Source organism: Drosophila virilis, chromosome 5 (assembly GCF_030788295.1).
Source record: "Drosophila virilis strain 15010-1051.87 chromosome 5, Dvir_AGI_RSII-ME, whole genome shotgun sequence".
Classification (NCBI taxonomy): Eukaryota; Metazoa; Arthropoda; class Insecta; order Diptera; family Drosophilidae; genus Drosophila; species Drosophila virilis.
Genome location: NC_091547.1, coordinates 16689780 through 16701807, shown reverse-complemented (window position 1 = coordinate 16701807; position 12028 = coordinate 16689780). Strand labels below are relative to the sequence as shown.

Sequence of the window (12028 nt, the reverse complement as noted above, 5' to 3'; positions counted from 1 at the left end):
ATGAATTCAGTATTTGTTGACTGAATATATTATAAGCGAATAAAACAAAAACATAAAACAAATCAAATTTTACTACACGGTATCTCAAATAAACTACAAGCTTGATATGCGCATAAATGTTTTTTAATTGATGCACTTCACACCGAAGCTGTTGCTTGCCTTAAACAAACTAGAATGAAAATAAAATAAGTACGGCTGTGCTGCTCGCGAGCTTCTCGCTAGAAGGTTCCCTGTATTTAGCATTCAGTTAAATTTACACATACATGTTCTTTATGAAATTTTATAAATCGATGAACTTAAAAGTGAAAGTCTGATTTATGAAGCCGTTTGTAGGACAAACACCAGGCACCTGTATAACAAATCCATAGACCAAATCGAAAGCCAAATTTGTATGGATCCGGCTAACCACAAATCGACGGGCAAGGGATTCTTCAACGTCAAAGCGAATTGATGGCTGGCAAAAAGCCAGAAGCAAACGCAGGAAAGATTAGGCCGCATGTAAAACGTGTCAAGTAATATGAAAAAAAGGAAGTTTGCCCTTTTTGCCGCATGCTGTACACTAAAACACAGACAATATTTTTTGCAAGCTTCGTGCAGTTCTTGTTGTTATTTCTGATGATGCCGGCATAAAATATTTATCATTTATCATTTTTGTGCTGGCTGTCGGCTCAATATTGACTGTGCTATATAAACATACGTACGTTGTGTATATATTTTATATTTCACTCTTCAATTTAGCCATGCGCACTTTTACCCAAAACTGGTCCGTACAAATTGAAATTTTACGCAAATAAAATATATTTTCTCTGTTTATAGTTGCTTAAAACACATTTTTAGATAAATTCTGTGTCTATTCACAATACCTAATAAGGTTAAAATGAAGCAGTGCACACTAATCAAACATATCGTGCAAGTAACATGGTGAGTGTCAACTTTGTGTGTACATTGAAGGCACATTTAGTTTATTCACTTAAAGCAACAACTTATTGGATACAGGGTATTATGAAGACGGGCATATCGTTTGAGCACTCTTACTTCTTTGCGGTGAATTTATTTTAAAACACTTAAAATGAATAGATGCGCAATTTGATCTGGTTTTAATTACTTTTCATTGCATTGGCAATATAATATAAAAATATTTTGGTATACAGAATAAATTTCGATTGCTCAACTCTGTAATGCCAAACAAATTGCTAAGGCTACAACAACAGCAAGAACAGATTGAGGCCCTTAACATTCAGCACTTGGCCAAGACAAACAGTTTGATTTTTATTAGTTCTGGGATTTGTTTGCGGCTGTCCAAGTTTAATTAACTTTCAGAGCTGTTTTGTCTGAAATGTCAACGAGCCAATTTCGTACAATAAAAATAAACACCCTGTTCAGGGAATGGCAAACAAAGAAAAACATTCAAAAATTATGGCGGAATGAGTAAATGAAATTGCATTTTTGGCAGACCACTTTCAGAACATAGTCCAATGGGCTCCAAAATAATTGCTTATGCGGACAAAATTCTGCGAAAATTATTCACGTTTTTTTGCTTTGTTGCTTCGCTGGAGCCACGCGGCATAGAACTTAATCGGCTTACGACTGTCCAAGCAGAGCCATAACAAATTATTATGCATCATTCAAAAAAATGATTTCGCTTTGATTAAAATTTCATTAAATTTAATACCAATATCAATCACTCCTGGCGCGTTTAAATATGCTGTATATTTTACTGCTCTCTGCCATAATCCAGTTTTGCTGTGAGTTAATAACACTCAGCAAATCATCATTTTGATGTTGTCTAATGTGTCATTTATAATTCATCAGTGTACGCCTGAGTTGTCATAAAAACTCAACCAGATGTGCCCTCACATTGAATTGAATTAATAGCCCAGCCTTGCAAACCTACACTTAAGCCCGATTCATCCGAAATGAGATGCAAAAAATGTCAATAGGGATATTTGTTTAAGCCTCGAGCTTTTTCATAAGTGCAAATTTTAATATTTATAATTTATGGCTCGTAAAAGCTTAAAAAATACATGAGTCAAGTTAATTTCAAGATGCTGCCGATAAAATGCGCTGTGTCATATGTTTTTTATATAAGCCGAATATTTTCAATTCTCATTTTCTAAGCTATTATCTTATGTTTAATTTTAAATAATCACTTCTAGATCCATCGGATGATGTGATTTGATCATCAGATTACAATTCGAATCACAAAACTGAAAATATTATCCTGTGCACCCAACAGCGAGACAACAGGCAAGCGGGTGGCGAAAAAATATTCACCTTATAACAAATCACATTGATTAAAAACATGAAGGCATGACGCAGTCGGAAATACCTTACATGTTGCGTGACAAAATTACAAATCACATTGCACGCATATACAATTTTGGGTATATGGGAGGGGACAAATCACATTTTGCTTACTGAAAAATTTGTATAAAATAAGTATATATATATAATTAAGTTTTACACGTTAGGTTACTATAAAAAAATATATTTCAATTTATTATTTTCACTTAACGGCTACTTTTGTTGAGTACATTCAGATTTGCTTCCCGAATATGAACTGATTTATCTAACTGTTGCGGTCGCTTAGCAAACTTCGCTTTGAGAGAGTTTGAGTCAAAATTGAGTGAAGTTTGAGCTGCGTCAGCAATTATGCGTGGGATAGTACTCTGATGGGAACATTGACAGTGGCGTGATATTTAGGGTGAATTGTTTATGTCTACCAAAGGGGGACAGTTTGATCTTGACCAATGTCGATGTTATCACCAGGCTCTTTGTTTACAATATTAGAAATGTTTATAATTGTGCTTATGCTTATGTGCTAAGTTATGTTAAAGGGTGGGTGCGACTATGGATATGTCACTCCCCCAACCATTAGAAAAGTGCCTGTCCTCAGGTGTTTAAGTTTGGATATAGTGTAACATTTTCTTCTTTTACAATTGGTATATCTCCTATTATTGTAGGTGTTTCTTCTACTTTGGGTTTTTTATATTTTATAATTAATTTCTTAGGTATGCTTTTGAACTTATATGTCAAATACAGTGTTAAACTTATTAATATGATTACAAATATGGTTATTGTAATTATCTGGAATACATTGTTAAATTTTGTATGTGCATTTATAATTTGTTTCGTTTGTACAAACGAAAGTGGTTCTAATTTTATAACATCATTGCTTACGTAAATGCTTTGAGTATAATCTAACATATTGTTTGAAATTGAAATTTCATTAATTTGCAATGAACAATTAAAGATTTTTATTATATTGTTTCCTTCTATTGTTATTTCGTTATTTATACAATTATGGTTTAATATAGTTTTTGGTAAATTCCAAGTTAAAATTATATTTGGTTCTATGTAGTTGATTTGAAAATTTTGCAAAATTTTAGTATAACTACATTCTGATGTTATTTGGTTTAAAATTCCTGTTAAACATTCATTATTAATTAATTTTTTTGTTTCTCTGCTATAAACTTTTTTATCTTGGGTAAAATATTTTTCATGAGCTATTTCTGTCAAAATATTATTATTTTCATCCGGGTATGGAATTATTTCGAATACCGGGCTTTTTATTATTTCTCGAGGAATATGGGATATTATCAGTATTTCGTTTGTATCTGATTTAAACCAAGTGGAAGTTTTTGTATTCAACAATTTCTCAGAATTAACATGCAACAAATAGTCATGTTTTAGTAATTTTGGGTTAAAAATTCCTAATCTTGTGAGCTGCATTCCCATCTCAATGTCTTCTATATATTCTGTAAAGTGTTGTAAGTTAAATATAAGGATATCTAATTTCTTTCCTTTTTGTTTCTCTTGATCTAGTTCGTTCATGATTTCTATTCCTTTGTTTATAGCTTCTATTATATAATTTAATTCGTTAACCTGGACGCTGTTTTCTGCTAAGTTGCTTATTTTTTGTTCAATTTCTGCTTTGTCTTCTTGATTTAATGTTCCAAATAAGTATTTATATGCTGTTCCTACTATGTTAACTAAACCTCTTTTGCTACGTTTGGCTATTTTTAAGCCGTTTATTTCTCTGTTTAATTTTTCTACTAGGTATTCGATTTGTATAAGGTTATTGAATTCTTTACTTTGTTCAATTAAATTGTTAAAAGTTTCTTCGGTTTTTGTTGAGGTTATTTATTAGTTTTTCTTTATTAGCTTGAGTGTCATACTCTGGTGTACCTGCATATATGAATATGTCCGCTGGTGTTCTGTTAGTCGTTTTGTGCTTTGTTTTATGATTGTACGTGTAGAGTATAGTTTCAAATTTTGTAAGTTTATTTTCGACGTCTGAGTTGCTGTTAATGATTCTTAGTTTTTCGTTAACTGTCTTATGAAATCGTTCTACGTCGGATATACCGTTTTTACTAGTGGTTATATTAATATTTACTGCTTCTGATTTTAGCCATAATTGTAAAGCTGTGCACATAAAAGCTGAGTCTTTGTCTGCCTTTATTTCGATGGGTTTACCCATTTGGTTGAACACTTGTAATATAGCTCGTTTGGTTTCTAGCCAGTCTCTACTTTTTATTTCTATTAATGATGCAAATTTTGAATAGATATCAATGCAAGATAAAAATTGTTTATCTCCTACTATGTAAAAATCCATTACATATTTTTCTCGGATATTAGCGATTTCCGGAGTTATTTCGAAAGTTAATTTTGTATCTCTGTGTTCTGTTTTTGCGATGTTGCAAATCTCACATTCATTTATTAGATTTTGAATTAGATTTTGATAATCTGGGAAATAGTGGGTTTCTTTGAACCAATTGATAGTTTTTTCAATTCCTGGATGTAATAATTCTTTGTGCTTTTTTAATATTAATTCTTTGAATTCTGCGTATGTTTGAAGGTCTATTAATTTTGTACTAGTTTTCATTGCCTTTGTTGAATTATTCGGACTTATTATTTCTAAGTAGGCTTCTTGAAAAATTGGAAAATCTGCTTCGTTGTGGAAGTATAGCACACTTTTCTTTGTGCATAAGTATTCTTTTATTAATTCTTTGGCATGCGTATTAGTCATGTCTTTGTACGTAATTTTTATGTTGGTTTTGTGAAAGTAATTCGTAACTTTTGTTTCGTTCTCGGTTCCTTTTTCAAATTCTATTTGTCGATTATAATAATTAAGTGGTCTTTCTGTGATTTGTAAATGGTTACTGTTGTCTTCTTGAGCACTATGTATTGTTGCTCTTGTGCTAATTGTATCTTCGCCTAAGAAGTTTTCGTTTAATTGAATTCTGGACAGAGCATCTGCCACATAATTTTCTTTTCCTGGGACGTATTTAATTTGGAAATCAAACTCATTTAGCTTGATCTTCCACCTTTGTAATTTCATGTTAGGTTCTTTCATATTATTTAACCAGACGAGTGGTCTGTGATCACTAAGGATTTGAAATTGTCGACCAAAGAGATAGGACCTAAAGTATTTAGTGGCCCAAACGATTGCTAATAATTCTTTTTCAATCGTTGAATAATTTAACTCATGCTCGTTGAGAGTTCTACTTGCATAGCATATAGGCTTATGCTCTTGCGAAAGGACGGCCCCTATTGCCATATTACTCGCGTCTGTAGTTAATGAAAATGGTTTTTCGAAGTTAGGGTATATTAAAATTGGGTCGGATGTTATGAGTACTTTTAGCTTTTCAAACGCTAGCTCGTAGTCTCTGTCTTTTATATTGATTTTTGCTCCCTTTTTTAATTTAAGTGTTAATGGTTTTACTATATTAGCGAAATTTGGTATAAATTTCCTATAGAAACCACATAATCCTAGAAATGATTTAATTTCTTTTGGGGTTTTTGGAATTGGGAATTTGACAATTGCTTGTATCTTGTTGGGATTTGGTTTTATACCCTCAGTTGTGATGATGTGACCGAGAAATTCAGTTTCTTTTCTCATAAACTCGCATTTATCCAACTGTAGTTTTAAGTTAGCTTCTCTAAGCTTCTTAAATACCTTTTGTAGCGACAAAATGTGTTCCTCCAATGAAGTGGAAAAAATAATAATGTCGTCTAAGTAGACCAGACAATCTTTAAAAATTAAATCTTCTAAGAGATTGTTCATACAACGTTGGAACGTTGCAGGTGCATTCTTAAGACCAAATGGCATGCGAGTGTACTCGTAATGGCCATGTTTAGTCGAAAATGCGGTCTTGGGTATTGAACCAGGATCCATTTGGATTTGGTGGAAGCCTTTGGCTAGATCAATGGTTGTGAAATATTGACATTTTCCAAGTTTGTCTAATATTTCATCCATGATCGGGATAGGGTATTTATCATTAATAGTTAGTTCATTGAGATTGCGGTAATCTATGACTAACCGGAATTTTTGCTTTCCAGATGCATCGTTTTTCTTTGGAACGATTATTACTGGTGAGCAGTAAGGGGATTTGGATTTACGTATGATATTTTGTTTTATCATATCGCTTATTTGTTTATTTACTTCCTCATCGTATATTTGAGGATATTTGTATGGACGCTTGTAAATTGGGTCCTCATGTTTCGTTAGAATTTTGTGTTTAATTGTACTAGTGAAAGTCAAATTGTCACCTTCATGGTACTGGATATCACGAAATTCATGTAAAACTTTTTTTATTTTTTCTTTTTCTTCTGAGTTTAGGTGCTCTAGCCTAAACTCATTGTTTTCTATTAATTCATTATTAATAGCGAAGTTAAATGGTCTGTCCTCTGTTGAGGGTGGATCAAGGCACTCTTGTGCGGTCATGTCCTCTTCGACCTCTTCGTCATTATATCTAAAACAAAAGTTAAATTCTCCTAAGGTTACGGATCCTTGTGCATAGTCTATTTTTGCTTGACATGCCTCAAGGTATTCTCTCCCAATCAGAACATCATAATGCTCTGAGAAGTCGTGAATATAGAATTTTTGTTTGCTCGGACAAATTTTGCTTGCTCCTAATCGTATACTTTGTTTTAATTCAATAACACCATTTATGGTGTGAACCTTTAATGTTTCGTTGTAAACTGGAAAATTTAAGCGGTTTGTTTTCATTAGATTTATGGTTGAACCTGTGTCGATGACACATTTTAGAACTTCGTCATTCATAATCAATTTTATGAATGGATTTCTTCTGTTTGTTCCGAGGCTTGCTGATGAAAATTTTCGGATGTATCCATTTTCATCTGCCCACTGTTACTATCTCTTTGACGTTTAGTCGGAGGGTTTGGTGCATTCAAGCGTGAATGGGACTGATTTTGGTAGTTTAAGGGATTTTGGTATCTACCTTGACTTAATTTCTGTTGGAACTCGTGGTGAGCTTTCTGATTGTCTTCGGACTTATTATGCTGTTTATTTTGTGCGTGATAACTCTGATTCGTGTTGGAATAGCCACTTGAAATGGTGGTTGGGTTAGCATTTTGCTGATAATTTCCCATGTTCCTACGATTGTTATTTGGATTTCCCTGAACATTATTATTTTTAGGTTTTTCAGTAACGCTATTTTCATATAATCCCTCTCTTTGAGCTACTTGCTTTAGTTTTTGTGTCGACGTAATGTCGTGTCTGGCTAACATCATGAAAAGCCTATCTGGTAATTTTTTTGTAATAACATCTTTGATTGTGTTATTCATAGCATTTGTATAAAGGGTTGTATTGCTAGGTATATTTTCTAGTGCTAACTTATTTAAAATAACAAAAGATTTATTCTCGAGCTCCTCGATGAACTTACGGACGTTTCCTTGGTAATTCGTGTTGTATAAGCGTCGAAGGAGTTCTTCAAATGGTGTCTGCACTTTGTATTCTTCAATCAATGCGTTTCTCAGCTCCTGCCAAGTGTTGGCTGCTGTCCTTTGTGATATTCTCTGAGCATCTCCTGTGACTTGCAATTCGATGGCTCCGTATAAGATGCTATGTTGTCTAACATCTCGGGTTGGATACAGGTGTAGGATGTAATCTATCCTTTTAATGAAGGCGTTTAGTTGATCCGTTGATCCGTCAAAGCTTGGCACCTGTCTAAGTTGTGAAAGGGCCTGGTTGAGGTGTTGTTCTGATAATTCCATTGTCATCTTGGTGTAATACACTTTTTTTTGAATAGTTTTGAGTTTGTAGGTTTGAACTTTATTGTTCTTTGATTTTGCACTTTTATTTTAAGTTAAAGTTTGTGATGGATTATTGTGTAAATGTTTTTTTTTTTTTTTGTGTGTGTGTCTTAAAAAGACTCAGTAATAACGTATTGCAGGGATCAAACGATATGCAAAGCCAGTCGTTATTAACTGTAGTAGCTTTATTGCCCAAAGGGTCAATATTATTAAGCTACTAATGACCCGAAGGTTCTTGTGCGGATACGTATTCGAGAAAATTTTTATTACACTCCGACAACACTTTCGGTCGCGATTGTGCGTTAGATCTGGGAATTAATTATCCTTTAGCGATCTTTAATTTTTCCCGACGTATCCTACCGGCTGCGCCAATTAAGTTTTACACGTTAGGTTACTATAAAAAAATATATTTCAATTTATTATTTTCACTTAACGGCTACTTTTGTTGAGTACATTCAGATTTGCTTCCCGAATATGAACTGATTTATCTAACTGTTGCGGTCGCTTAGCAAACTTCGCTTTGAGAGAGTTTGAGTCAAAATTGAGTGAAGTTTGAGCTGCGTCAGCAATTATGCGTGGGATAGTACTCTGATGGGAACATTGACAGTGGCGTGATATTTAGGGTGAATTGTTTATGTCTACCAAAGGGGGACAGTTTGATCTTGACCAATGTCGATGTTATCACCAGGCTCTTTGTTTACAATATTAGAAATGTTTATAATTGTGCTTATGCTTATGTGCTAAGTTATGTTAAAGGGTGGGTGCGACTATGGATATGTCACTATATATATTTACCTAAAAGTTTATATAGCACACTTGATTATTTGATATCCAATGGGGCGGATACGTACTTTTATAAATACACATCACTAAAAGAAGAAAAGATGTAGTTAACGGATTAGTATGAGAGCAGGAAACAGAAAGCGACAAAAGAAAGAGAGAGAGCAAGTGAGAGAGAGAGAGAGAGAGAGAGAGAGAGAGAGTGAGAGAGAGAGAGCGAGAGAGTGACATAAACTGCAAGAGAGTAAATTTGAATTTGAAAAGTCAAATAAATTTTCATAAAGATCTCTTAAGTTTATTTTTAAGCTATGTAAACCAAAAGATACAACCGCGTTCCATTAAGATACTTGATTTCCATTTTGGCATGCACATACGTCACAAACACTAATTAGTACAAGCAACCTAGTTTCCTAGCTGTTGAGCTGGTTCGTTGATCACCAAACAGTCATTCACTCAATCAGCCAACAAGCTCCTTTGTCGCAAACACCTAGAATGAGCTAATGATATATTTTGTGTGGACCGGCCGCCTGTCCGTTCAAGAACTCTCCAATTAGATAGAATTATCTCTATGGGTGCAATCAAGAATGCGTCTGTAATTCGAGGTATGCATTACCTTTGGCCACGCAGCCTGTGAGAACGCTTGTCTTATGCATAATTCGGCTTATTGCATGGCCGAGTCAAAAGCCACTTCGGCCTCCTGTCGCGCACCTGTGATGTACTGTTTGCCCGTGCATGTTGTATCTCGACTTGCTCACTGTTGACTAATAATGCCTTTGTCTTAGGTTTCGTTCGTTGAAGGCAGTCTACCGGGAATCTTATCTAGGGCGGGGTACTGTGTTTGAGAATACATGAATATGAATATGCATATGAAAGTGTGCTAGGGTGGAACCTACTACAGAGTATCTACAAGTCGGGCAGTCTCACACCCAGCATGCTTGCTCAAATTAAAACGGAAGAGTAAACTTATTCTTTCTTTCTGACGAATACAATCAAGCATATGGATTACGAAATAGTGGATGCCGCTTAGAGGCGCATCAATGTGTGCAGCACTTTTCTGCATAAGCGTTGCATTCGTTGTCAGGCGACAACTAAGCATAAAGTGGCATGAATAACGAGCGGGTGTTGAGATCCCCAACAAAGTCAAAACTGTCGACTGCACACCATATACCATATACCCACACATACACAGACACAACACACACACATAGACAGGCACTGCTGGCGCTCATGTGTAAAACTTTTGTATGCAAAATTTCATAGTCTAGTCGAGGCCCAACAGCAGCAGCCGCTGCCATAACGAGGCCCGCACATTTATATATCAGTGACGTGTTTGACTTTTATGAGCTCATATTGATATGATGTAGAAATTATTTTCATGGTCGCCTGACTTTCTATACCAAATACGCCTTGGCTCGAACATGCAAATGGTGTATGTTTTTCAATCTTTGTACGTATGCAGGCTCACATAGAATTTAAGTACGGCAGCGCTGTTTGTTAGATAAGCTTCCGCTTTGTTATGCCTGCCCATTGCCTGCCTGCTTAGATTTGATTGACTGCGTTTTGAGTTGACAACGCAGCCATGCAGAACCGCCAATTACTATGATAATGTTCGTTCATTTTAACACACAAACAATCCACATACACACGCGCAGCAAGCTGGCATTGTCTGATTCCATTCTGCAAACTTGGCACTCTGGCAACATAAAATGCCAAAAAAAAAAAAAAAAATAGAGAAAAATCACATATAAAAAGGCGTCAATTGGCGACACGTTACACTGACAAATTGCCGAGCTGTTCCCAGGAGCAGCCGTAAAGGCGGAGCCAAAGACGCCGTTGTTTATCGTCCTATCAGACATTATGGCTGGACGACATTCAGTATTCCGCTGGGCAACCATTCTGTGCTTCCTTTGGTACAGTTGGCAAGGGTTAATCGTAAATGTGGAATATTAGTCGAAGCGAATCATGTTTCCGTAACTCACTTACGATCATGGACATAAACCAAAACACAATTTCCCGCTTTCACGCTTCACCCGCCTCTAACTAGGTACGGTTCGTGAACATGATTTTCCAGCCAAGCGTTGTTCGATTCGATTCTTCCAAATTTAAAATTAACAAAATTCTCAACATATTTTATTTACATTCTTTTATTTGTCCAGACTGGCTACTTTTTGCATATTTAATGATGCAACTATATTTTTCTGCTGTTTTCGGACTCCTAGTTCGGTTCAAGATTCGTTTGCCTTGCACAAAATTATTCAATATTGTAAATTTAAATGTTTAAGTTAAACTGAAGGCCAAGCAAATGTTGTAAACTCACGAAACTGTGATAAATTATAAATTAAAAACACCTGCGCTCCACAAAAATTGCAAGCTAGAGGTCCGAACTCCTAGTTTATATCTGCTCAAACAATGTATTGGTAACCTCTAAGACATTCCATTGCAGTTGGTAACTTACTGTCAAAAGTGCTGCATGGAATTTAATGGGTCCCCTTGGGCTGCCGCACCGTGCATTGTTGTTGTTTCTTGATTTTTCCTCCTTTATTTCCTGTGCGACACGTAGCAAGTTTGTGTGTGTATGTGTGTGCGTGTGTGTGTGTGTGTGTATGTGAGTGAGTGTATGGGTCAATCTCTAAGTTGTGACTTTGTGCTGCAGTTTATTGCAACTGCGGGGAAGCAATTGTGTTGCAGTTGTAAACTTAAAGATTTACAAGCTGACAACACAACTTTTGGAATGCTTAACAACAATTCGTGTTTGCCAGTTTGGACTGAGTAAACGTTTTGGAGAGTGTGTTGAATGAGATTGGGTTTTAAACCCAATAACTGCTTGAGTAGACAGAAAGAGAAAGAGAAATAATAAATTATCGGTTTTGTATAATACCAAAAGTTGATAAGCTCCGCAAATTGCAACCAAGTTTAACAAGTGCTGAAATGTCATCCATCAACTATTTAAGATAAAGTGTAACGAAGTTAAGTAACAATACAGAACCGTTGCCTGACTTAATTCCTTGTTCAGTCGGTCCAATTTGTAATTGTTCAACTATCCTTAACAAAGACATCCAGAAACTATGAATTCCATTTTTTATTTAAAAATGATTACAGCTCTAAATGGAATACATTTTCAATGGCGACATTTATCGGAAATTGCTCAATAGAAATCACGCTGCATTTGGCAAGCGCCCAACAACAGCGC

General features: G+C 35.2%; 1 protein-coding gene across 1 annotated transcript in view; it reads right to left on the bottom strand.

Annotated features, from left to right (window-relative positions):
- The window catches only part of mtt (mangetout), a 120027-nt gene extending 111141 nt beyond the window's left edge, over positions 1–8886 (bottom strand). The window contains exon 1 of the mRNA XM_070209934.1: positions 8854–8886. The gene's annotated coding sequence lies outside the window, so the exon portion shown is untranslated. The remainder of the gene's footprint in view (positions 1–8853) is intronic.
- Positions 8887–12028: the final 3142 nt, after the last annotated feature.